The sequence below is a fragment of the Equus asinus genome, chromosome 9 (genome assembly GCF_041296235.1).
Source record: "Equus asinus isolate D_3611 breed Donkey chromosome 9, EquAss-T2T_v2, whole genome shotgun sequence".
In the NCBI taxonomy this organism is placed as follows: domain Eukaryota; kingdom Metazoa; phylum Chordata; class Mammalia; order Perissodactyla; family Equidae; genus Equus; species Equus asinus.
In genome coordinates, this window is record NC_091798.1 from 68,022,134 (window position 1) to 68,048,620 (window position 26,487).

Genomic DNA, 26,487 nt, shown 5'->3' on the forward strand with positions numbered 1-26,487 from the left:
AGAATAGTGATACGGATGATTCAGATATGCCAAAGAGAGGCCATAAAGTGCTACCTTTAAGTGAAAAGGTGAAAGTTCTCAACTTAAAGAAAGAAGCAAAATCGTTTGCTGAAGTTGCTAAGACCTATGGTAACTTTTAATATAGTGTATTATTATAATTGTTCGATTTAATTATTATTATTTTTAATCTCTCACTGTGCCTAATTTATAAATTAAACTTTATCATATGCATGTTTGTATGTACGTATGTATATGATAAAACATTTTATACATAGGGTTCAGGCATCCACTGGGGGGTCTTAGAACATATCCCCAGAGGATAAGGGGGGACTACTGTATGAATTTTATCCTTGTCTTAAGTTCTTTGAGACACACTAAATTTTTTCAACTTAAGCAAGTTGGGTGGGCTTCTGTTACATGCAACACAAAGAATCCTCATTTTTGTGAAATAAAATTAGGTAAGAGAGAGTGATAATCGTAGAATAAATGTTCTGAAAAGTAATTTAGGAGTAAAGTTTATAGTGAATAAAGCAACACTAAATTAGAAAACACCAAGTAGTTATGATTTAGATATATTCATGTAAATATTTCATATCAAGAGAAATTTTATCTATAGAGGAAGACCCCAGATAGACATTCCTGGCTAAGACAGTAAGCTAGAGTAGACAATTAGGTATGACAATTCAAAACTGTTTAGAATTTATAGTTGTTCATCCATCTCTAATTTACCACAGAGCACTCTTGTAGGTAGAGTCACTGTTGTAAATGATGGGCTGTCAGGAATTGGATTAGTGAGATTTAGCATTTTTCAACCCATTTTCTCATAATGACATCCCATCCACTTGTAATTTCAATCTGTATGTGCTATCTATATTTGTTTTATATTAATGGTCTGGCACAATTTCATGTTGCAATAAAAATCTTTATTGATAACTTCTCCCCAAGAGCTTTTGGATAAGAATGCTATTTTGATTAATAAGAGCTCAGGTCTCTGTTAAATGTCCCTATTAATAATACACTGAAGGTGCTCAAAGGTGAGTGTCGGTAGTTCTTTGGCCAGCACTTGATCTTACACATATCTCTGACCTCCACACGCACAGAGATACACAAACATCAGCTATGCACCAAGACAGCAGTCAAATACCTGTCCTTAGTGAGCAGAGAACAATGCAAAAGGTACATATGCAGTTTAGAAAGAAAATAGAACTTGTTACATGCTGAAGAAAACAGTAAACTACTGACTGGCCATGATTAGAATTTATCAGAGAAGCAATAAGAATAGCTCTTTTATTTTTGCTACAGGTTTGATCTTGGTTAAATAAGTAAAAAAAAAAAAAAAAGACAATTAATTTAATCTTTCTGCTTGCTTGAAGCTTTGAGGAAGAAAAGCAGTCTAAATGCAAAATTTCATTACTTCTATTGTTTCTATATTTTAGAAGGAAAGAGCAGCAATCTACTCCCACATACCTCAGTTATTCCCCTTTCCTCTCAACATCCATATGTCTTATCCAGGTTGAGTTTATAAAATGTAGCAGAGGATTAATTGATCATTAAATGAATCTAAAAAATATTGTGGGGCTTTCATCATAATTTTTAAACAATTAACATAAATTGATTATCTCTACTACTTGGACTCATGGCTTGGTTAAAAGTAGTTCATCTTTGCTAAAAATATGTTTTAAGGTGAACTTTACACTCTACCAATATAGCTAACACTGCATCAAATCAAATGTATAAATATATTTCTCTTCTTTACTAGTTTTCCCATTTTTTCCTTTCCGTAGGTGTGAATCTTACTGAATGGTAGGCCCCACCTTTGTTCCTTTTGTATGCTTTCCCCAAAGAATTTATGTTACATGAAGCCACTGACTACTGTATCAGTACAGACGACACACATCCTGTTTGGAGCATGCCTCTACTTTTACTCTTCATTATAAAATTAGAGATATTTAATTTGGGGAATTACATAACTCTAAAACTACTTAGAGGCTGTATTCTTTACTTCTTTTAGATTACAAGGGAGTAAATTATGACAAAATAGCTTATCTGATGTGACAAAAGAGAAGCAGAACTAAATGGAAATCTGTGCTCCTGTTCTGTTGCTCATTTTAAATTTGCACATGAAGTTACACTATATCATAAAATAATCCTTTTTATCATCAAATATTTAAAAGCAGTGAGGTGAAATACATTTTTAAATCAAATGTCACCTTTTTAATTCACTCAGTAGTCTAAGATTTATACAATTTTTTGTTGCTTGGAAATTGTTTACCAATATATAGAACTTTTTGATTAATGCAATTGGAACCCATAGTTGAAAATTAAATTGACATTAGAAATAAAAATCACAACAGACTACTTCAAACATCTATAGTAATATCTACTAAAATCTGGATGAAGGAAATACTTTTAGAAAATTAGAGTTTTTTTAAGAATGCATGAAAAATAGAAAATGTAAGAGGTAAGTAAGAAAGGATGAAATGGACGGAATAAGCAACATGATAATTTTCATAAAAGTCCAGGCTGAGAAAATTGCAGGGTGAATTCAAGTTAAAATTTAATCCAGTCTAGGCATAAATGATTTTTATATAGCCAGCATATCACTAATATCAAAGTCTGACAAAAATAAACATTAAAACAGTAAAATTTAGGGGGCCAACACTGTGTTTGAGTGCTTACGTTTGGCATGCTCTGCTTCAGTGACTTGGGTTTGGTTCCCAGACACAGACCTACACCACTCATTGGTGGCCATGCTGTGGTGGCAACCCACATACAGAATCGAGGAAGATTGGCATGGACGTTAACTCAGGGCAAATCTTCCTCAAGCAAAAAGAAAGTAAAAAATAAATTTAACTTATGGATGTTTGACTTCATAAAATATTAACAAATATAATTCAGCAGTACATTAAAGACAAGTGAGTTCATTCCAGAAAAGTAAGAATAGATTATTCATTCATGCAATTCAACTTATTAATAGAGAAAACAGGCAAATGCCGTAGAGAGGCAGTTCACAAAAGAAAACAACAAAAACAACAAACATTATATAGGAAAAAGAGAGAGATAAGTGGACCTCTCCAGAAATCAATGAAATATGTATCTAAACACTAAAATAACATTTCACCTTCAATTTATTAAAGATTAAATCAATTATAATTAGTGACATTGAGGTTCAAATAAACAAGTACTTTATTTTAACCTTTTTTTAGGACAATTTAATATACATACGTAAATTTTGTGTGCGAACATTCTCACTGAGCTAACACATGTTCCAATCTTCTATTTTATATGGGATGCCATCACAGTGTGGCTTGACCAGCGGTGCTAGGTCTGTGCCCAGGATCCGAACCTGCAAACCCTGCGCCACCAAAGCAGAGTGTGCAAACTGAACCACTATGCCACCAGGCAGGTGCCTATATATATATATATATTTTTAAAGAGTGTATTTTCTGTTAAGAAATTCTATTGCTAGAAACTTATCCTATGGAAATAATTGTTAATATACTCAAATATTTAACTACAATAATATTGAAAGCATTTTAAAATAATATGATAGAAGATTGGTTAAATAAACAAAATTGATTGCATACTTTATATAATTTAATGATGCTGTTTAAGAATAATATACTAATCATTATAATGTGCTCAGTAAAAAATAAAATCAATTTACAAAGCAATATGCTTCCACGTCTCTTAGGCAAAGGGCTTATAACCCTACACACACACGCTCACACACACACACAAATGCTCACACACACAAATGTTGGGAAGAAATTACACATATGTGCATTATTCTGAGAGGAAGGTCTATAAATTTCATCAGATTTTCAAAGGCAATTATAATCTCCAAACATTCAAAAGAATGTTATATAATAATCAGGAAGGTCTTGCAATTTAGAGAACACTGGTGATTTTAATGTTTTATTAGATGTTTAATTAATTTTATGGTGTTTAAAATTAAGAGTATATTATCACTATTAATGAATAGCTTACATAAACAATGCATACACATTGAAACCAAATAGTTATAAAAATAAACTTTAGACTAATGTTAGAGGCTGTTATAAAAATTCCTTCAGTGCACAATCTTCTTTGTATTCACAAGTAACTTTTTGACATGCCTTAAAAACCTGTTGAAACACATTTACTGATCCTTTTCTTATGAGTTTCCTTGGAAGCATTCCTGATTGTGCTCTGAAAATAATTAACAGAAATTAGTGGTACATGATAGGCCATACAATGTGTTTTAGCCCAGTTCCCCTGAGAAGCAAACACCAAGACACGATTCAATATGTAAGGATTGTGTTAGAGGAACTGGCTATGGGAGAGAAAGTAAGGGGGCTGGACAGGCTGAGAGGGCAATGCAAGTCTGACCTTGAGTGCAAGAGAGGGAAAAAAGTTGGATGGAAACATCCTAGACTCCCGCTCAGTGTAAGGCATGTTTGGCACAGCCTTGGGGAGCCTTCAAGCCAAAGATGGTCATGAGAGAAGATTGGTTTTTACCAGAAGCACATTTGCCTTAGCATCCCTGTTGTATTGAGTCTTGGCTGGGAGCTCCCCATGGAGTATGTGTGCCTGCAAAAATGTGGTGAGGGATTTCAAAGTGCAACAGCTGGCTCATCCATTAATTATACCATCAAGGCTGCCACAATTACTATATCTTAATACTTACTCTAAAATTATTTATATAATTTATTATATATTAATTTTCCATTTATTTACTCATATTTATTTTACATAATTGTTTCTATGTATGCACATGGTATACATTGTATATATGTATATTACATACACAAATACATAGAAACAAATAATTATTCATATATAAATATATAGTATATACATTCTTCTCAGATACAACATTTACTTAAACTTCTGCCTGAAAACTTCAAAGAGCAGTATATCATTATCTATGACTAATTACAGGTTTCAGAATATAACAACATTTTATATACTGTGTAAAGTTCACAATAGATAAAATGGTTACTATCTCACATACTTTAGAAATTCAAATTTTCTAGAAATTAATGATTATAAAGATCAGCAGTATAAGAAATAGGAAATATGTCCATGTTAGCGTGCAGAATAGTAGTAGATTGGGAGACAAGCTCTTAATTACTAAAAAAATTTAGTGGCATGTAAGTCCATACAAGTTGCAAGTTTCTATTTATTCTTTCTCTAGTTTTGGCATTTCTTTTGTAATAAATGTATTCATTTCAATTAACCAAATTTGTTGACACAAATTTCATAACATTGTGTTTTAAACCCCTATTTTATCAATAATTTTATCCTCCTTCATTCTGTACTTCTGTTCATCAGTCACACCAAAACAGCACATCTTCCTTTCAACTACATTTTCTTGCCCTTCAATTTTTGCTATTGTTTTTGTTTTTTATTTTATTGATTTCTATCTTTATTTCCTCTCTTATTTCTTTGATTTTTATCTCGCTCTTTTTCCAATTTCTTCAGGTGTTTTATTCTTTTTTCTTCTTTTCCGGAGACTGAAAGTTAAGTTTTCTAAATGTTAATTGATATTCACAGTTTTCATGTGATCACTGTATGTTTGCATGTTCACAGACTGGAGTGACCACATAAAAAATTTGTCTAGCTGAACATTGGGGAATACTTTTTGGTCTTTTAAATTAATGGAAGATAGAACATGGTCCATTGATGGCCTTTCCCTGGCCCTTACTCACCCCTCTCAGCTTGTGAGGAGTAAGTCAGAGAAAGTGTACGGCTTTTATGGTAAGTGGGCCTGGATAGTTTTTGATCATCATTGATGCAGTTGAGAGGTCAGTCTGTCCAGTGGATGCTGCGGATAATTAAGATTGATATGAACAGTATTTTTAGCATGCTCAGCATATACAAACCAGCTGACGTGTTCAGACTGTTAACATACTTTCCATGTGTTCAGATATGCTTTGCTATAGGAATAATGAAAATGGAAAAACTCCCCAAGCTAAAATAAAAGAAATATTAAGTTAATGAATTTAAATTGTCCATATTTTGGGTCTGGGTCTTTATTACATTGTCTAGAAAAAAACCCACTTCTTTTTTGTAACCTGACATTCTTATTTAGGTAGTAAATGCAAATGTCTGTAAAATCAAGAGTTTATTGGTTCAGCTGATGGGAATGCCATTGGCTCAAAAACAACTCAGAAATATTTTATTATTTCTGGCAGTTTTTTCTTAAAACTTATTTCTTAACCTTAACAATTTCCTTCTCATCCTGTGCTTCAAGGAGTCAGCGCAACTGCAGCCTGTCGTTGCCAGGATACATGTGCAGACACTGTCTGATGAAAGAGCAGTGTAACAGCTTGATTTGTCATCAAAATGGAGTCATCTTGAGGGAAAAGTGATTTGGTGAGTGGCAACTAGAATTTGCAAATGCTGATTCTCCTCTAAGTTAACAAAACAAAATTTGTAGCAAGTTGATACCATGAGCACGTGTGTGTGTGTGTGTGTGTATCTGTATATGGAAATATAGATGTATGGATATGTATTTCTAATGTGAAAGCCACATGAGAAAAAAATGACAATTTATAATTGATATGAGGTTAAGTAGTTGTATTTCCTATATAGAATCAGCAGATAATGAAATCACATTATTTCCAGTATTAGCTTGTCATACCTGCTTAGTCTTATCAAACCAATAGTGTCGTAACAATTGACTTGTTTTTCATAGTTAATAAACATTACCCTTAAAGAATTTCCAGAAGAATCTTAAATAACCTATGATTGCTGAATTCACCATTTGCTATTTCCACATCATTTCCAAAACGAACATCATTTCGAAAGACTATTTACTAAAGAGTGTCTCTAAATGAATTTCAGCATTGTGACCAACCCTACGACAATGCTCTTCGAAATGTCCACTGGTAAGAGTTCTCCAGGAGATGGAGTTCTCTGCAGTCCTAAAAGATAGTTCAAAGACTTGCATAATATTTCTCTGTGGAAGCACGATATTTTTAGAAATTTTTAAATTATTTCCTACTCCATTAACGCTATGCAGAAAAACTTGTATGTAGTAAACTAAAATACCAAAATAGTATTTTCTCATTATAACTTGATTAATTGTGTTGCATAGAATCCTTCTTAATTTTATAGTTATATGTAGTTATTTTTTTACCTATTAACTTTTAATGGAATGAAAGTGATCAAAGATGATTCATAAAGAGGGCTAAAAATGAGAGGGAAAAAGAGATTCAACTTTTCAGTGTACTAGGAAATTAAAATCATAAAGGAGTTGTGACGTGACTTATGGCTCATTTACTGTTTAAAAATTGCAAACATTCTGTAAATTAAATTCCCTCAGTGCTCCACACTCACCATATTTTCAAAAAGGGCACATATACAGATCTTATCTTTTCTAAGATAGAAAAACTCTTAAAGAAATTTCAAGTTGTAAGAAATTTCTGTGTCAAAATCTTACGTAACATATAGACATTTAATTGAGGATATTAATTTCTGTACTCTAGATGCTGACACATAATCATTTAACATTCATGTCAGTGACAGATATTTATTTCACCCTGCAAGCTATAACATATAAAAATTTAATTATGGATATTCATTTCCTTCTTTTAGCCTTGATATATACCCATTTAACTATCACATCATAGATACATATATTTTCACCAATGCAAGCTGTGAAATGTTAAAATTAAATTGCAGACAGCCATTGCCTTGTTCTAGTTCCAGGCACATAAAAACCAGGCACCAAATTATAGACAAACAGATATTTTACTGTCAGATACTTTTATTAAATGATATTTTCAATCATTAGTAAGTGAATATTTAATCTTTCAAAGGATAACTATAACTATAAATTTATCTATGATGAATTATTGAACAAACAAATGAAACAAAAATGATTTAATACATCAAAAATAAAGCTTAAAATAGATTAACTTTTTGTAAAAATGAAGCATGTGTTATAAAATGTCAAGCCATAGAAAAAAGCACACAAAGTTAAAACTTCACACCAAAATTCTAATACTTGAAGATAGTCTCTGACAAAATTCACTTATGTTGTAAAGAATATCTCTCTACTGCACATAAAGAGATGCAAAGATAGAGATAGGTAGATGGTAGATAGATAGATAGGTAGATGATAGATGGTAGATAGATAGAAGCAGAGAAACATATAGATACAGAAAAACAAAAAAACTACTGCTTTAGAAAAAAATGATTAAAATGCCATTGAGTTTAAACAAAAAAAATGAAGCTGAAGACAAAGTGCAGAAATTAATGAATTTCAGATAAATCTTGTTTTACACAAGGATATAGTTACTATAAACTCTATTTAAATGTAGAAAACACATCCAAACTGTGTGGCTGCTCATTGGCTCACCAGAGAGCGCGTTATAATTACTGATGCCTGAGTCTCACTTCCATAGGTTCTGATTTAATTGGTCTAAGAGGACGCAGCTGGATTATCAGGAGTTTTAAACGTGATTCTAAAGTGAAGGCAGAGTTGAGAAACACTGCTCTAAAGCAGGGAAAGCTATAGTGAAAATCTGGAGTTACGTAAAGTTAGAAAAAGTTGTAAATCTTGTAATTTTAAACACCTTTCAACAGTATTAAATTATACAACAACATAAAAGAAAAGAAATTAGCAGATTTACCCTTCTATTATTAATTTCTCACCTCCCAAGTATTTTTTTACTTTATTGACTAGGAATGAAATATATGTATATAATCAAAGAATTCCTATAGTTGTTTAATCTTAGTTATTTGAATTGGTTCAATGACACAAAAATCCTTTCAGTATGGTTTCCTCTTCCCCCTTTGCTTTTAATCATATCTTGAATGGCTGAATTTAATTGTTGTTTTCTTTCCATCCTTACATCTATTCATGCAACCATTTATATATTTATCTCATGTATTTATGCTATAGTTTCTTAAGTTAGAGTTCTTGGCAATAAAATTCTTGGTTTACACTGTTTATCAAAACATTGTAGGTTTTACTTTACAGTTTACATTATAACCTTTGAATATTGCTGTAGAGAAATATGAAGTAAACCAGAATTTTTCCTGTTTTGAGTGACCTTTTTTTGCCTGTTCATATGTTCATAAATCTTCTTTCTTCATTAAGGTCTAGAACCTTAATCTCATGATGTTTATAATCATGTTCTTTTTTCTGGTAAATGATACTTCAGTATGACGTGTCTCAAGTATTTATTTCAACCAATGTTTCTTTTTTAATTCCTTGTGTGTTTGTGTCTGTATGTTTCTATTTTGTTTTGCTTTCCATTATAACCAATTATGCACATAATGAATTTCATTTGTCTTCAATATCTATAATTTTAAAAGAGATTCTTGCTTCTTTGTGAAGCAAAGAATAAGCAAAAGAGCTTGCGTGGAAAACAATAGAGGAATGACAAGCAATAACTCCTTCTACTCAGGCCAATAAGTGGAATTTCCTAGAATCTAAGAAGCTCTCTGAGAGCTTCTTTTGTATTCCCCTATTGCAAGGTAATCATTATCCTGAATATTATGTTAAATTCATTAAATTTCTCTATAGGATTATTATATATTTTCATTCCTAAGCACTATATAAAAATTTTCAACTATGTAAATAAATTCATTCCAGATATATTCATTTATGATGTTTCTTTTGCTCAAAGTTATGTTTTTGAGATGAAGGTATGCTAACAAATGTACTTTATCTATTGTGTAAATATTTCACATATTTTTAAAATATGTTTACCTCATGATGGACATTCCAATTTTTTCCAAATATTTTAGAAGAAGGCTGTTATAAACTTTCTCACATATATTTTCTGGGCCATGTATATGAATCATTAAGGGTAAACATAACATAATAATATATGATGATGTTCACTTTACTGAGTAATGTCAAATTTTTTAAAACAGTCTTTTAAAATTTTTACTCCCCCAAACAGGAGATAAGAATTACATATATATCATATATCATATATCTTATATATCCTCACCTACATTTTACTTTCTCTAACTTTTTTTTTAACAATCTGGTACATGTAACATAATATAAAATTATGGATTTAGTTTTCATCTTGGGTTACTAATTTTACTAAAATTATCTTGTTTTGTTTTGATTAAAATACCACAACTTACCTATTTCCATTGCAAAGTAAGTTTGTATGTATGTATGAGTTTGTTGCTAGGTTCTGTATGCTATTGTTTTGGTCATTTTATAGTCCTGTATCAGTACCAACTTCGTTAGATTTGTCCTTATATATTTATACTTTTAAACAATTATAAAAGCTGAAAGCAAATAATAAGGCCTTGAATAAAATTATAAGGACTTCAAGTCCTTACCTGAGATGATAGGAAATTATTTGAGGGTTTTACGGAGAGGAATGATAATCTGATTTAAATTTTAAAACAATTTAGAATAGACTAAATCTCTTCTAACTCACAAAAAAGGGAGAATAGAATTACAGGGAGTCAGGGAAGAAGCATGAAAAGTATGGAGTCTGATTTAAAAGTTTTGAAAATAACTCAGACAGAAAAATACAGAATGACTCTTGTTGGTAAAGACAGTGGGATTTTTTTGAAAGAAAAAAATTGAGCATAGTCCCAATTTTTCACTTTTTTTCTTATTTATTTATTTATTGCCTAAGTAATTAGAAATATTAGGTTACCATTTTCTGAGATAAAGGAGAGTCCATGAAGATAAAGTTGAAAGGAAGGAAATCTAAGTTTAATTTTGGATCTCTTAAGTACGAGGTGTTTATTTTATATACACATGGCTGTGTTGAGTAATCAGATATTCAAGTCTGAAGCCTAGTGATAGATGCTGGCTTAAAATATAAATTTGGAAATAACCAGAGAATGAAAGACATTAATGTTCTAGTACTGATGAGGTCAACAAAATAGAAAAAAAAGTACATCTGAAGAGTAGTTTTGGAGCCTGTCAACACTGATAGTTCTAGACATGGAATAGCCATCAGTAGAGACTGAGAAAGAATACTCACAAAGCAAGAGGAGAACCAGGAGTATGTGATCTCCTGGCTGACAAAAAAAAGAAAGTGCTGCAACGGGGAAGGAGGGATCTACTGGGGTCAATGCTGCTAAGTAACATTAAATCTGACAAGTGACCTTTGAATTTGTTAGGACACAGATCATTGATGGTCATCATTACAGCTGTGTTAGTGGAGGCAAAAGCCTGGATGGAGTAAGTACAAGGGAAAACTGAAGAAGAAAAGACAGAGAAAATGTGTGTAAAAAATTCTTTTGAGTAGTAATGTTATAAAGAGGAGGTAAGAAGTTGGATGTAAGCTAGTCGGGGAATTAGGATCAAAAGATGCTTTTAGTTTGTCGGTGTTTTTAAACACGGTAGGAATGATCACATGTTTGCTTGCTTATTGAAAGATAAGAATAGAGAAACTCCGAAGATGCAGTAGATAAAGGCAATAACAGAAGGAGTGGTGCCTTTGATTAGTCAAGAAGAGATGGAATCTAGTGTGCAAGTGCAAAGTTTGGCCTTTCCTGGGACTCATCACCATTCATCCACAGTAACACGGGCACAGGCAGAGAATGTGGGTACAGTGCAAGGAGATGAGAGCATGGGAATTTGTAGAAATTGTGTTCTTCTCCCTTCCATTCACTATCTAAAAGAAAACAAGTACTTCAGTTGTAAGCGACAATAGGGGAGGATTTGTATGTATATAAAAAAAATAAAATTATACTACGCAATCACCTAAGACACTAGAATAGTTAATATTTTCTCAAAATATATGTCTTCTGGGCAATGCTCGGGGTTGTTTGGATGACCACCTCTTCACTCTGTTGCATAGGGAGGGATTCCTGCCCTAAATGGGATGAGAGGGTTGAACATAGAACATCTGACCCTGCATGGACAAGGTTAACAGCAGTTTATTAGTCACTTTTACTCGTAGGCTGGGGGAAGACCAGGAGACATGCGGGCTACACAGGGGTTACACTGAGGAACAGAGTAAACAAGCAGGGGTTGTGGGAGGCTGGCTTTGTAGTAACAAGAGGGTGGGTGACACCTGGTTCCTGCAGGAAGATGTGACTGGCTTGTTTGAATAATTTCATGAACTAGTGGGAAAGTGAAACACATTAGGTTGAGGATGATCTGGCTGATAGTGGAACTAGCTGAGTGGAGAGCCTTTTGCCGATGGATAGAGGGCATATTTGGTGAAAGTGGGTAACTTGTGGCTGAGACTTTGAGGCTCTGTGATGCTCAAAGATGTCAAGATAGCACTAAATATTGAATCTTAATTTTTGGACTTATACCACAATGGCCACAGTGGTTAGCAGTGAATTTAATATCATACTAGTCAAAATATTTGCACACTTTTTGTTCCACCAGCTGTATTTATTTCTCTTATATTGTCATCTTTAAATGCCCTTGACTATTCCTTAGACTTTTTAAGAGGAACATTTTATCTAAAATATCTATGAAATTATCTGTAACTTTTTCATTACAGTCTTGTTGTGTTTCTACGGATAATTTTCCCCCAATTCCTTCCTGATTCTTCTCACTCTGCTCATCCCCCGCAGTCCACAAGATGCCTTTGTTTTGATTGGTATCTTTGAAAGAGTTCTATATACTTCATCAAATAGTGTTGGTTTGGAAGGAGGAGGAAGTAGGCTGGGATGACCCACAACCTCTGCTTTCTCATGTTCTTTCAAACACGTACTTGCCAAGTCTATTATTGCTTTAGGGATACGCCTTCCCCTCAGTTTTTATGATTTTGCAAGTCTATTTTACTCACAGCAATGAGCAATATCATATGTGTCACAGCCGTTTATATAGTAATGGAGCCCGTTCACTCAATCGCCACACTTTTCACAAAAGGCAAAAGACTAGGGAGAGATAATAGAGACGTTAAGTATAATATAATAAGCATAGAGTCCCCTTCAGTTCCAACTCCTCTATTACCTTGCAGTTTGAATTGAGCCTCTCTGCACCTGGGGAACCTGGTCCATAGCCCTAGGCTCATCCTCCTAATCAAAGGATCAGTGAGAGAAATTTATGTTGGTGAAAATGTCAAGAAAATTAGAATCCTTTTAGAGGCATAGGTCACATATGTTAACTCTTAAGTTGCTGACTCACTTTGGTATAGACACAGTATGTGGCTATGGCAATGTCTTTGCTCCGTCACAAATTGTGTTTTTCCCTTTCTCTCTTTTTTTCATCTGTTCTCATTGGTGTTTATGGAAGAAGAATGGGAAAGGTATTTCTATACTCCTCTCTTTAACTGGAGATGAATTTCTATCTACGGATAAAATTTGTTTTAAATTGTGAATGAAAACAATTTAAGTGGAAACTAAAGGTGGAGAAAGAGTTAAACTTTTTTTAAATGTCTATAACTTTCTAGGTACTGTCAAGAATGGCCCTCAGCAATGTCAGCAAAACTGGCAGAGTAAGGATTTCCAAAATCTCTTCTTCATAAAAGCAATAAGAAAACTGGCAAACATTGTCACAATAAATTATTACATAATGCTAGAAATTCACCAAAGACTTAGAGCAAACCAGGGAGCATTTATTTAAGAAAAACAGCTTAATCTCTGTAAGAAGAGTGAACTTTGTGGTGCTTTAACTTTCAATACTCCCTATGCTTGCTCTCCATTTCCATGATAGCCTAGGAAACTAACAGGCATTCACAGTGAAAACCAGCACCTGGAAGCCACTGGTGGGAGCAGAACAAGATTGGAGCTCCTTTAAAGCCTCATTCTGAGAGAATTAATAATATTTGACTTTTCTGGTGGGTTCCCTGGAAGACCTCACTTGCAAGGATGTGTGAATTTGACATAACTCCAAGCTTTCCCAGTGTGAAAAGCCTTTTTCTTGGGAAGAAGGGGCATTAAAAACAATTAAAGGTAATTGTTTAACTTTGTGGCTTCCTGAGGTGGTGAATAAAGTTGGAGAAAACAATAGACTAATCAAAATGTTAAAAGGAAAAGTTGGGAAATAAGACATACAGAATGTCTTTGAAAAACTCTGACACATTCCTTGGAATCTGAAAGGCCATACACGTGCATAGGGCTGTGAGCAAGCATGCCCAAGGCTGTGCACAGACTTAAGAAAGGCCTGAGAATGAGGCTCTGCACAAGTAGGAAGTGAAGGTTAAGACATTGTTGTCAATTCCCTGGCTGAGTGTTGGAGGCATGCTCCAGTATATATGTAGAGCCTTTTAGCAAGCTCTGGGGGATTTATTGGTACTAGGCATTTACGGAAATCTCTGTCCAATAATTAGATTACTGTTAAGCTACCCAAGCAGAGACTTCAGGCCACACACAACAAAAAAATACTGACTTTACAAAATTAGATAAGAAAAATTATGGTAATTAAACTATGTATTATTGGCACAAGAATAGACATGTAAATCAATGCAGTAAAATTGAGAGTAGAAATAAACCCATATATCCCTGGTCAAGTGATTTTTGACAAGGATGCTAAGAAAATTCTATGGGAGAAAGTACAGTCTTTTTAACAAGTGGTGCTGAAACTGGATATTCACATGCAAAATGAATAATTTGTACCTCTACCTGACATTATATAAAATTTTAACTCAAAATGGATCAAAGAGCTAAATGTAAGAGCTAAAACTATAAAAGCCTTATAAGAAAACCGAAATGTAAATCTTCATAGATGCAAATCTTTAGAACTGTGGAGTGGGCAATGGTTTCTTAGATATGACACTGACACATAAAACACAAGCAACCAAAGAAGAAATAGATAAAGTGGACTTCATAAAAATTAAAAACTTTTTTCCTATGAAGAACATTATCAAGAAAGTAAAAAGACAACTCAAAAAATGGGAGAAATATTTGAAAATCATACATCTCATGAGCATCTAGTATCTTGAATATATACATAATTCTTACAGTTCAACAAGAAAATAACAAATAACTTGATTTTTTTAAATGTACAAAGGATTTGGATAAGAATTTTTCCAAATAAGATGTACCAATGGCAAGTAAACACGTGAAAAGATGCTTAACATCATTAAGAAATTGTAAATCAACAAATAATATATCACTCACAGCCACTAGGTTGGCTATAATGAAAAAAGACATATGATAACAAGTGTTGGAGAGCATGTGGAAAAATTTGAATCCTTACACATTACTGGAGAGAATATAAAATGGATGTCCACCTGGAAAAGAGTTTGACAGTTCCTCCAAAAGTTAAACATAGGGATATCATATGGCACAGCAATTCTACTACTAAATATATACCCAAAGGAATTGAAAGTATATGTTCACTAAATAAAACTTGCATATGAATGTCCACAGCTGCATTATTCATAATAAATAAAATCGGAAACAACCCTAATGTCCATCAACTGGTCAATGAATTAAAAAAGTGTGACATATCCACGCAATGGAATATTTGCCAGCCATAAAAGTGAATGAAGTACTGAAATGTGCTCCAACACAAGTGAATACTAAGCTAAGTGAAGAAGTCAAACACAAAAGACCACATGTTTTATGAGCCATTCTTATGAAATATCCAGAATAAACAAATTCATAAAGACAGAAAGCAGATTAGGGATTGCTAGGGGCTGGAAGGAAGATGGAATTGGGAATGATTGCCAATGGATATAGATTTTCTTTTTGTATAATATAAATGTTCTGGAATTAGATAGTGGGGATGGTCACAGAGCCCTGCGACTATACCAAAAACCATTGGACTGTACACTTTAAAAGGCTGAATTTTTACGGCATGTGAATTATATCCTAAATGAACAATAAAATAATGCATCCAGATAAAATCAATGGCTACTAAAACTATGAGGTGAAAGGTTAATGAGGAATTTTTTAATAGATGGATCTGTCTGACAATCTCTGAACATTATTCAAAGTAGGACAGACATACCTTAAGTGCCTCCTGATATAATGCACTGGGAAAAACATAACCCATTTAAGAAACATTCTTTTTAAAAGAATTGAACTTGAATTTGTCAACTCTATGACCACCAGTTTTCAGGAAATATGAAAGAGGGAGAAGCATGTTAAATAGCACCATAAGAATACAAGAAATCAAATCAAGAAAGTGGAGAATTCTACAAGAAAGTGACTCAATTTCTTTAATAAGTAAGTGGTTTGAAGTGAAGGGACTGGGAATACAGATTCATGGAGACCTAAGATGTAAGAAACATAAAAATTTGAACAAGAAAAAAATATTTTTCAGACAAGCTAGGAAAATGTGCACAGATTGGACATTAGACGATACTAAGAAATTATCATACCTCATAAAATTAACAGTAATTCCTTAATATCATCTAACGCTAAATCTGTGTAAATTTGCACAGACTTGACTCTGAGTGACAATGGGCTCTTGGGATTCATAATACTATTTCTTCCCCTTTCATGTATGTTTTAAAATTTCCATAATACAGAAGTTTTATTAAAAAATAAACATAATACTCAGCAGCAATGGGTTAATATTAGTAAGTTCATCTACTGATCTGGGACTCTTTAACTGGAGAAGGCATTACTGATTCAGTAGGAAGATTTGGGGCTTTGAGTCAGAAAGGCCTAGGTCTGAATATGACTCTGTCACGTATAAGCACTATTACCTTGGGCAAGGTACTTACTGTTCTGCATCTGTTTTCCCATCTGTGAACAAGGATAGGATTACCTACTTCAGAAGGGATTTGGAGGAACAAGTGAAATGTTATATATAAAAGGGTCATCACTTTATAGTGCCTGGCGTAGAATAAATGCTCTATAAATGTCAACTACCTTAAACCTGGTCGTGAAAGCAGTGACCTCTACTGAACCTGATTTCTAAAAAGAAGTTATGTTTGTTTTCAATTCTATGTTAATTCTCACAAAAGAAGGCCAATTAATAGTCATTCCCTAAGTCCTCATGCATCTCCGTACTGTATTCGGGAAACCAAAATATCTAATTCACAATATTTGAAAGTAAATTAATTTCCAATGGTTACAAGTTCTTAAAGGGGCTGCTTGATAAAAGATATGCCTATTTCGAACAAAATCATTGATGGTAAAAATGCCAAGAAGCTTATTTCTGAAGAAGAAAAGCATGCATTTTAAGATACTTGAGAGGAAAGAAATAAAACTCAAACTCTTATATTCATTAACGGTAAACTCAAGACAGATTTTTGAAAATGTGTTCCTGTATGAGATTAGCTCTCTTTCAACTAAATTCCAGACACTATACCTAAACTTTTATAAGCATTCTTACTTTACTTCAACTTCCTTGTTCCCAACTTTGAATCATTTATCACATTGTTTCCAAGAGCCAGGAGCCATTCAGATAGTTTTTATTTTAAAACTATGAATCATTTTCTTACATATAGATTGCATTTCTCACTGTAGAGGATAAAGAGAAGGGACGTGATCCCAAGATTCAAATTGTATAATCTCCTCTTCTTTATGGCTTGCTATTATCTTTGTCAATGATTGTCACTCTATTTTCTTCGTAATCAATAACATACATAGTTTTATATTCCCCAAGTCTTTACAGCTCTATTTCTGTTTATTTTCCTCTAATATTTGACAGAAAGTTGGAATATATTCCTTGTGGAAAAAAGCAGTCTTCAACAATTTTTTATGTGTATACTTTCTTTATCTTTACATATTTGCTAGCAAATGTCATGACTTTTGTGATTTCTCTGAGGAAAAATATTTTCCCTGGTACACTTCTGCTTCTCATATTTTGGGAGCCTAACTGAATAAATCATGGAAGTTCAGCTTATAACTGGGGAAACTAAATTGATTTAAGCATTCCATTAGTCCTTATCCTGACCCTGAAATTACTTAGTAATATAAAATTAAATACACTTAAACTAAATATAGTTTCAAATCAGTTTTCTGTTTATTATAAAATTAATAGAAGCTAATCATAAAAAATGAAATAAAATCATTTAGACTGAAACAAAAAAAGAAAATAGAATAAAAGCTACATTTTCCTTACCAACTCATCAATCTTTTCAACCAGAAATGTGTATGTGTGTTATTTTAAAGCAAAATACTATATGTATTATTGTACCACCTGCTTTCCATTAACAGCATACTTTAGTGATATTTCCATATCAGGACAGATAGATGTGAATCATTTGCTTTAAAGGCTCTACAGTATTCCAATTTAAAACTGTACTATGATTAATTAGACCTATTTAGATAAGTTTATTTTTATTCACAGATTGATGATATTGAAGACAATGCAACCATAAATATCCTTCGATTTATTTCATGGCAAAGTAGTGTATCTTCTTAGATTGATGGATTGCTAATGTAAACATTATATTTATGTCCAAATCTGCTTCCAAGATGTTTGCCCCAGTTGACACTAACACCAACAAAAGTACCAGTATCTGCTTTCTCATATCTTAGCAAACACTTGGTTTTATGAAATGTATGCAAATTTTATTTTACTCTGATAGGTAAAAGTATTTTGGAACTTTATTTCATATATTTTTCAGATTATAAGTGAGATAAAGCATTTTCACATATTTGAGGGATATTTATTTTTATTTTGTTTAATTTTGTAATTTTTCTGTGTCCTGCCTATTAATGTCTTTTTCGCATTTTTTCTTTCAGTTATTTTTTTCTAATGGATTTATATAACAACAAAGTTGAAGGAATTAGCCTGTTTTTTTCTAGGAGGTATTGCAATTATTCCCTCCAGATTGTCATTTCAATACTGAATTTATTTATCAGATTTCTTTCATATTTGAAGTCTGTTTTTGTTTTTAAATATTTTTTGAGTTGTTTGTGTGCAACTTTTGTCTAATTTATTAAAGCTGTTAGGTCCTATGTAGAATAAATGGCCTTGTTCATTAACGGTTGTTTTAAAAATTAAAAGTTCAGTCAAATTTAATCTTATTACTTTTTTGGCTTCATTTAAAATTTTTTCTGAAATGTTCCTCATTGCAAGAATATTTTTAAATGTTGCCATATTAATTCTGGTACTTCTCTGCTTTAAAAAGAAAGTTTCCAAAGAACTAGATATTTTTCATAAATTACATTACTAAATATGTTTATGTCTATTTCTGTATTCTCCATATTGTTTCATTTAGCTATATGTCTATTCTGTGCAGACACTTCACTGTTTTAATTACTGTGGATTTAGAATAGATTTTAATATTTTCTAATGCTGTTTTGCTTTCATTGTCTTCCTTTTGCACAAGTTACTTGGCTTTTCTCTTGTGCTTATATTTCCAAGTGTGCTAAAGCAGCAGTTGGCAAACTTGAGGACAAAACTTGGAAAATGATCTACCAAGGCAGATTTTTAGGGACCAAAATCCCAGAGAGAAGAAAGCATAGTTGAGTGACCCTGAGATTTAGTACTGCTTTTAACTTTATTTTTTTAATTACTTTTTTATTGAGGTAGCATTATTTTATAACGTTATGTAAATTTCAGGTGTACATCATTATATTTTGATTTCGGTGTAGACTACATCATGTTCATCACCCAAAGACTAATTACCCTCCATCACCTTACCCGTGTGCCCAGTCATCCCTTTCATTCTCCCCCCTCTCCTCCGGTAACCACCAATCTAATCTCTGTATCAATCTGTTTGTTTATTGTTGTTGTTTTTATCCCCTATTTATGAGTGAGATCATATGATACTTGAGTTTTTCTTTCTAACATTTCACTTGGCATAATACCCTCAAGGTCCATCCATGTTGTCACAAATAGCAAGATTTCATCTTTTTTTATAGGTGAGTGGTATTCCCTTGTGTATCTATACCACATCTTCTTTATCCATTCATCCCTTAATGGGCCCTTAGGTTTCCAAGTCTTGGTTACTGTGAGCAATGCTGCAATGAACACAGGAGTGCATATATCTTTATGCATTCATGTATTCATGTTCTTTGGATAAATACTCAGCAGTGGAATAGCTGGATCATATGGTAGGTCTATTCTTAATTTTTTGAGGACACTCCAAGCTGTTTTCCATAGTAGCTTCACAAGTTTGCACTCCCACCCGCAGTGTATGACAGTTCTCTTTTCTCCACATCCTCTCCAATACTTTTTGTTTTCTGTCTTGTTAATTCTAGCCATTCTGATCGGAGTGAGGTGATATCTTATTGTAGTTTTGATTTCCATTTCCCCAATAAATAGTGATGTTGAACATGTTTCGATGTGAGTGTTGGCCATCTGTATATATTTTATGGAGAAATGTCTGTTCAGATCTTTTTCCAATTTTTTAATTGGGCTGTTTGTATTTTTGTTATTGAGATGTACGAGTTCTTCATATATATTAGATATTAATGCCTTTTCATATATATGGTTTGAAAATATCTTCTCCCAATTGTTAGGCTGTCTTTTTGTTTTGTCGATGGTTTCCTTTATTGTGCAGAAGATTTTTAGTCTGATGTAGTCCCATTTGTTTATTTTTTCTTTTGTTTCCTTTGCCTGGTCAGACACAGTATTTGAAAATATGCTGCTAAGATCGATGTTGAAGAAGAGACATGATATTCAGAAGATATTCCTAAGACTGATGTCAAAAGATGTACTGCCTACATTTTCTTCTAGAGTTTTATGGTTTCAGGTCATACATTCAAATTCTTAATCCATTTTGTGTTTATTTTTGCATATGGTGTAAGATAACGGTCTACTTTTATGCTTTCGCATGTGGATGTCCAGTTTTCCCCACATCATTTATTGAAGAGACTTTCCTTTCTCCATTGTATGTTCTTGCTCTCTGTCAAAAATTAGCTGTCCATAGATGTGTGAGTTTATTTCTGGTATCTGGATTCTGTTCCATTGATCTGTGTGTCTATTTGTGCCAGTATTATGCTCTTTTGATTACTATAGCTTTGCAGTATATTTTGAAATCAGCAGGTGTGATACATCCAGCTTTGTTCTTTTTTCTCAGGATTGCTTTGTCTAATCGAGGTCTTTTGTTGTTCCATATAAATTTTAGGATTCTCTGTTCTATTTCTGTGAAAAACATCACTGGAACTTAGATAATGAGTGCGTTGAATCTGTAGATTGCTTTAGGAAGTATGGACGTTTTAACCATGTTAATTCTTCCAATCCAAGAGCATGGAATATCTTTCCATTTCTTTGTGTCTTCTTCAATTACTATCAACAGTGTTTTATAGTTTTGAGTATACAGGTCTTTCAGCTCTTTGGATAAATTTATTCCTGGGTATTTTATTCTTTTTTTTTTGCAATTGTAAATGGGATTATATTCTTAATTTCTCTTTCTGCTAGTTCGTTTTTAGTATATACAAATGCAACTGATTTTTGTATGTTTATTTTGTATCCTGCAACCTTACTATATTCATTTACTATTTCTAAAAGGTTTTTGGTGAATTCTTTAGGGTTTTCTATATATAAAATCTTGTCATCTGCAAATAATGAAAGTTCCACTTCTTCCTTTCCAATTTGGATCCATTTTATTTATTTTTCTTGCCTGATTGCTCTGGCTAGGATTTCCAATCCTATGTTAAAAAACAGTAGCAAAAGTGGACATCCCTATCTGGTTCTTGTTCTTACAGGGAGAGATTTCAGCTTTTCTCAGTTTAGTATGATATTAACTGTGGGTTAGTTCATATATGGATGGCCATTATTATCTTGAGATACTTTCCATCTAAACCTATTTTATTCAGAGTTTTTGTCATAACTGGATGTTGCATCTTGTCAAATGCTTCTCTGCATCTATTGAGATAATCATGTGATTTTTATTCTTCATTTTGTTAATGTAGTATATCACATTAATTGATTTGCAAATGTTTAACCATCTCTGCATCCCTGGAATAAATCCCACTTGATCATGGTTTATGATCTTTTTAATGTATTGTATTCGATTTGCTAGTATTTTGGGGGGGATTTTTGCATTAATGTTCGTCAGTGATATTGGCCTGTAATTTTCTGTTTCTGTGTTGTCCTTATCTAGTTTTGGTATCAGGGTAATGTTAACCTCATAGAATGAGATAGTAAGCGTCCCTTCCTCTTCAAATTTTAGAAAAGTTTGAGAAGGATAGGTACTAAGTCTTCTTTGAATGTTTGGTGGAATTCTCCAGGGAAGCCATCTGGTCATGGACTTTTATTTTTGCAGAGGTTTTTGATTGCTATTTTGATCTGCTTGCTGGTGATTGGTCAATTCAACTTCTCTATTTCTCCTTGATTCTGTTTTGGAACGTTGTTTGATTCTAGGAATTTATCCATTTCTTCTAGATTATCGAATTTGTTGGCATATAACTTTTTGTAGTATTCTCTTATAATCTTTTGTATTTCTGAAGTGTCCGTTTTAATTTCTCCTCTTTCATTTCTGATTTTATTTATTAGAGCCTTCTCTCTTTTTTCTTGCTGAGTCTAGCTAAAGGTTTTTCAATTTTGTTTATCTTTTCAAAGAACCACCTCTTAATTTCATTGATTTTTTCTATTTTTTTTTAGTCTCTATTTCGTTTATTTCGGCTTTGATTTTCATTATTTCCATCCTCTACTGATTTTTGGCTTTGTTTGCTCTTCTTTTTTTTGTTCCTTTAGGCACACTCTTAGATTGTTTGAGGTTCTTCTCATTTGTTGAGGTAGGCCTGTATTGCTATAAACTTCCCTCTTGAACCACTTTTGCTGTATCCCATATATTTTAGCATGTTGTATTTTGGATTTCATTTGTCTCCAGGTATTTTTTTATTTATCCTTTGATTTTTTTTATTGACCCAATAATTGCTCAGTAGCATTTTGTTTAATCTCCACATATTTGTGGCTTTTCTTCCTGTAGTTGAATTCTAGTTTCATACCATTGTTGTCAGAAATGATGCCTGGTGTTATTTAAATCTTTTTAAATTTATTGAGGTTTGTTTTGTGGCCTAATATGTGATCTATCCTGGAGAATGCTGCATCTACATTTAAAAAGATTCTGTATTCTGTGCGATTTGGATGGAATGTTCTGTATGTATCTGCTAAGTCCATCTGGACTAATGTGTCCTTTAAGCCCAATGTCTCCTTATTGATCTTCTGTTTGGATGATCTATCCATTGGTGTAAGTGGAATGTTAAAGTCCCCTACTATTATTGTGTTACTGTGTATTTCTCCTTTTATGTCTGTTAATAATTGCTTTATATATTCAGGTGCTCCTATGTTGGGTGCATAGAGATTTACTAGTGTTATATTTTCTTGTTGGATTGTTCCCTTTATTATTATGTAGTGCTCTTCTTTGTCTCTTGTTTCAGTTTTTTTTTTAAGTCTATTTTGTCTGATATAAATATTGCTATCCCAGCTTTCTTTTCATTGTCATTTGCATGGAGTATCTTTTTCTATCCCTTCACTTTCTGTTTGTGAGTGTTTTTAGGTCTGAAGTATGTCTTTTATATGCAGTATATATACAGGTCTTGTATTTTTATCTGATCAGCCATGTCTTTTGATTGGAGCATTTCATCCATTGACATTTTTTTTTCTTTTTCTCCCCAAAGCCCACCGGTACATAGTTGCATATTTTTAGTTGTGGGTCCTTCTAGTTATGGTATGTGGGATGTCACCTCATCATGGCTTGGTGAGTGGTGCCATATCCGTGCCCAGGATCTGAACCAGCAAAATCCTGGGCCACCAAAGTGGAGTTCACGCACCTAACCACTTGGCCATGGGACCGGCCCCAGTCCATTGACTTTTAAAGTAGCTACTGATACGTATGTACTTATTGCCATTTTGTTACTTTTTTTCTGGGTGTTTTAATAGTTCTCTGTTCTTTTCTTCTCTTGCTCTCTTCCCTTGTAGTTAAATGGCTTTCTTTAGTATTATGTTTGGGTTCCTTTCACTTAATTTTTTGTGTATTTATTATGGGTTTCTGGTTTGTGATGAGCGTGAAGTTCGTATATAATAACCTACATAAATGGCAATCTATATTAAGTTGACGGCCTTTTAAGTTTCTCCTCTTTCTAAAAGCTCCACTCTTTACTCCCATCCTCCCACATTTTATGTTTTTGATATCGTATTTAACCTATCTTCTTGTGTGTGTGTCCACTAACCTCTTATCATGGAAACATATAGTTTTAGTACTTCTGTCTTTTGACCATATTAGTTTTACAGGCGATTGATCTGCTACCTTTACTGTATATTTGCCTTTACTGGTGATTTTAATTTTTTTTGATAATTTTCTCCTTATTTGTCATCTTTTCTTTCCATTTAAATACGTCTCTTTAGCATTTCTTGTAAGACTGGTTTCTTGGTGATAAAGTCCTTTAGTTTTGCTTGTCTGGAAAACTAGTTTTTTTCTCCTTCCATTCTGAATGATAACCTTGCCAGGTAGAGCATTCCTGGCTGTAGATTTCTTCTGTTAAGCACTTTAAATATATTGTGCCCCTCCTTTCTAGACTGTACAATTTCTGATGAGAAGTCAGCTGATAGTATTATGTAGTTTTCTTTATATGTAACATGTTGCTTTTCTCTTGCAGCTTTTAGGATTCTCTCTTTGTCCTTAATTCTTGACATTTTATTTATAATGTGTCTTGGTGTAGGCCTCTTTGAGTTCATCTTGTTTGGTGCTCATCTCCTACATATCCAATAATTCAATCCATGGGTGATGTAGCTTTTTAAAAAAATTATTTATTTATTTATTTATTTGTGAGGCAGATTAGCCCTGAGCTAACATCTACTGCTAATCCTCCTCTTTTTGCTGAGGAAGACTGACCCTGAGCTAGCATCCATGCCCATCTTCCTCCTCTTTATATGTGGGATACCTACCACAGCATGGATTTTGCCAACCAGTGCCATCTCCACACCCGGATCCAAACCAGCAACCCTGGGCTGTCGAAGTGGAACGTGCAAACTTAACCACTGTGCCACTGGGCTGGCCCTGAAAGATTAAATGATTTAATAGAGGAAAAGTCCTTAGTGCTAAACACATAGAAAAGTTCAGTAAGTAAGCTGCTACTATTATGAGGAAAAATAAAAAAATGTGACCATCGCTTAGAGAAACTTGGTAAATTAATTTAATTTAACACAAACTGTTAGAAACAAAAGGGCTAAATTACAAAGTAAATATATTACTCAAAATGTAGATTTATCCTAATAAATATTAGACATCAAAGTGAAATAGAGTAATATCCACAGAGTTTTGAGGTCACCTAAATATAATAGTTATATAGGTCACCTATTAATAGCTCTATTCTAACTAATAGGTCTTTTATGCATGAATGTAGTAGAAATACAGCCTCAGATTACTTTTTAAAAAATCATGTGTACTTTTTCTAAATGGGATGCATGGGGTATGACTTGCTAAAGAACATATTCAAACCCCTACAAAGTAATCAAAACAGAGAACTAGAATTTTTTAAAAATCATACTAATTATTTTTATGAAAATACTTAAATACAAATTACATCATAAATAAAAATGTTCTCTAAACTTGCAAGATTAATAAAAAAATTAAAAATACATGTAGCAAAAGTAAGAAAACAAATAAGTAAAGAAACAGAAGAAGTCAGCTTATAGAAATAATAATCAGCCAATCTATAATGACATAAAGATTAATGAGCTCTTTAAGATTGGAAACCCTACTCAATTCTTTCATATGCTATTTATCAAGAAGAAATCACTCAATATAAGCAAAGATAAGCAAGGAAAATGTAAGCATAAAATAAGCAGATATTTTAATATCAATATAGAACATACAATAGAATGCAATAGCATCACTTGAAATGAGTGGTGTTGTTTTATTGAAGAAATGTTCAATCCACAATGGAAAGTATTTATTTTCAGTCTCAAGTTATACAAAACATATATCACTAATTACAGTGAAGAAGTAGACAGAATCAAAATATAATTGGAATTTCCTGAATGTCTTTCTCATTCTGGATAGATTAGATCCAGGAATAAAAACATAGAGAATATAAATATTTAAACTTCATTTAAAAGATTGATGTCAAAATTCACATCTTATAAATAATAACTTTCTTTATAAGAACTCATGTAATAATAGTAAATGTTACTATGTATCGGAAAGTTATAAGTAGTGGTCATTTTAGGATAAATGTTTGATGAAGATATAGTTAAAAATGTAATTACGTGTGTGATTGATAAATGAAAGTGAATTTAAAACTTTATGGAACTGTTATAATTTATGGAAGACAAACAATAGGATCATAGCAATATAGATAGAATATGCTTGTGTTCGTGTGTATATGTAAGTCCATATACTTATTTATGTCAGAGGCATTTAAAAAGTATGCACCATTCAACCAGACAATATTATCTTTAGGAATTTGTCCATAATGGAAAAGTTTAAAATTACATAAAAAAATACAAAGATAATTATCACTACAGATTTACAATGGCAGTAAATTAGAAGCAATCTGTGTCCACTTATGTGGTATTTCTTAAATAACTCTCATATAGTCTTATAATGCAACCCATGTAGAAAACAGAGTCAATACGTATTTGAAAATGTAGTAGAGAAAATATCTATCATTGATACCTTTACTTTTGATTTTTAAAATTGCAACTAAAATTGAATAGCTTCTAAGAGACAAAAAGATTAAAATAAACAATAATTTCAAGGATATTATAAGCATTGTCATATATTACTCATGAAAAATAGTTTC

At 32.6% G+C, this 26,487-nt stretch overlaps 1 long non-coding RNA gene across 1 annotated transcript in view; it reads left to right on the top strand.

Moving 5' to 3' along the window:
• The first annotated feature begins 6,272 nt into the window (after positions 1 to 6,272).
• The window catches only part of LOC139046298 (uncharacterized), a 64,327-nt gene continuing 44,112 nt past the window's right edge, over positions 6,273 to 26,487 (top strand). The window contains exon 1 of the long non-coding RNA XR_011506141.1: positions 6,273 to 6,360. This is a non-coding gene — a long non-coding RNA (uncharacterized lncRNA). The remainder of the gene's footprint in view (positions 6,361 to 26,487) is intronic.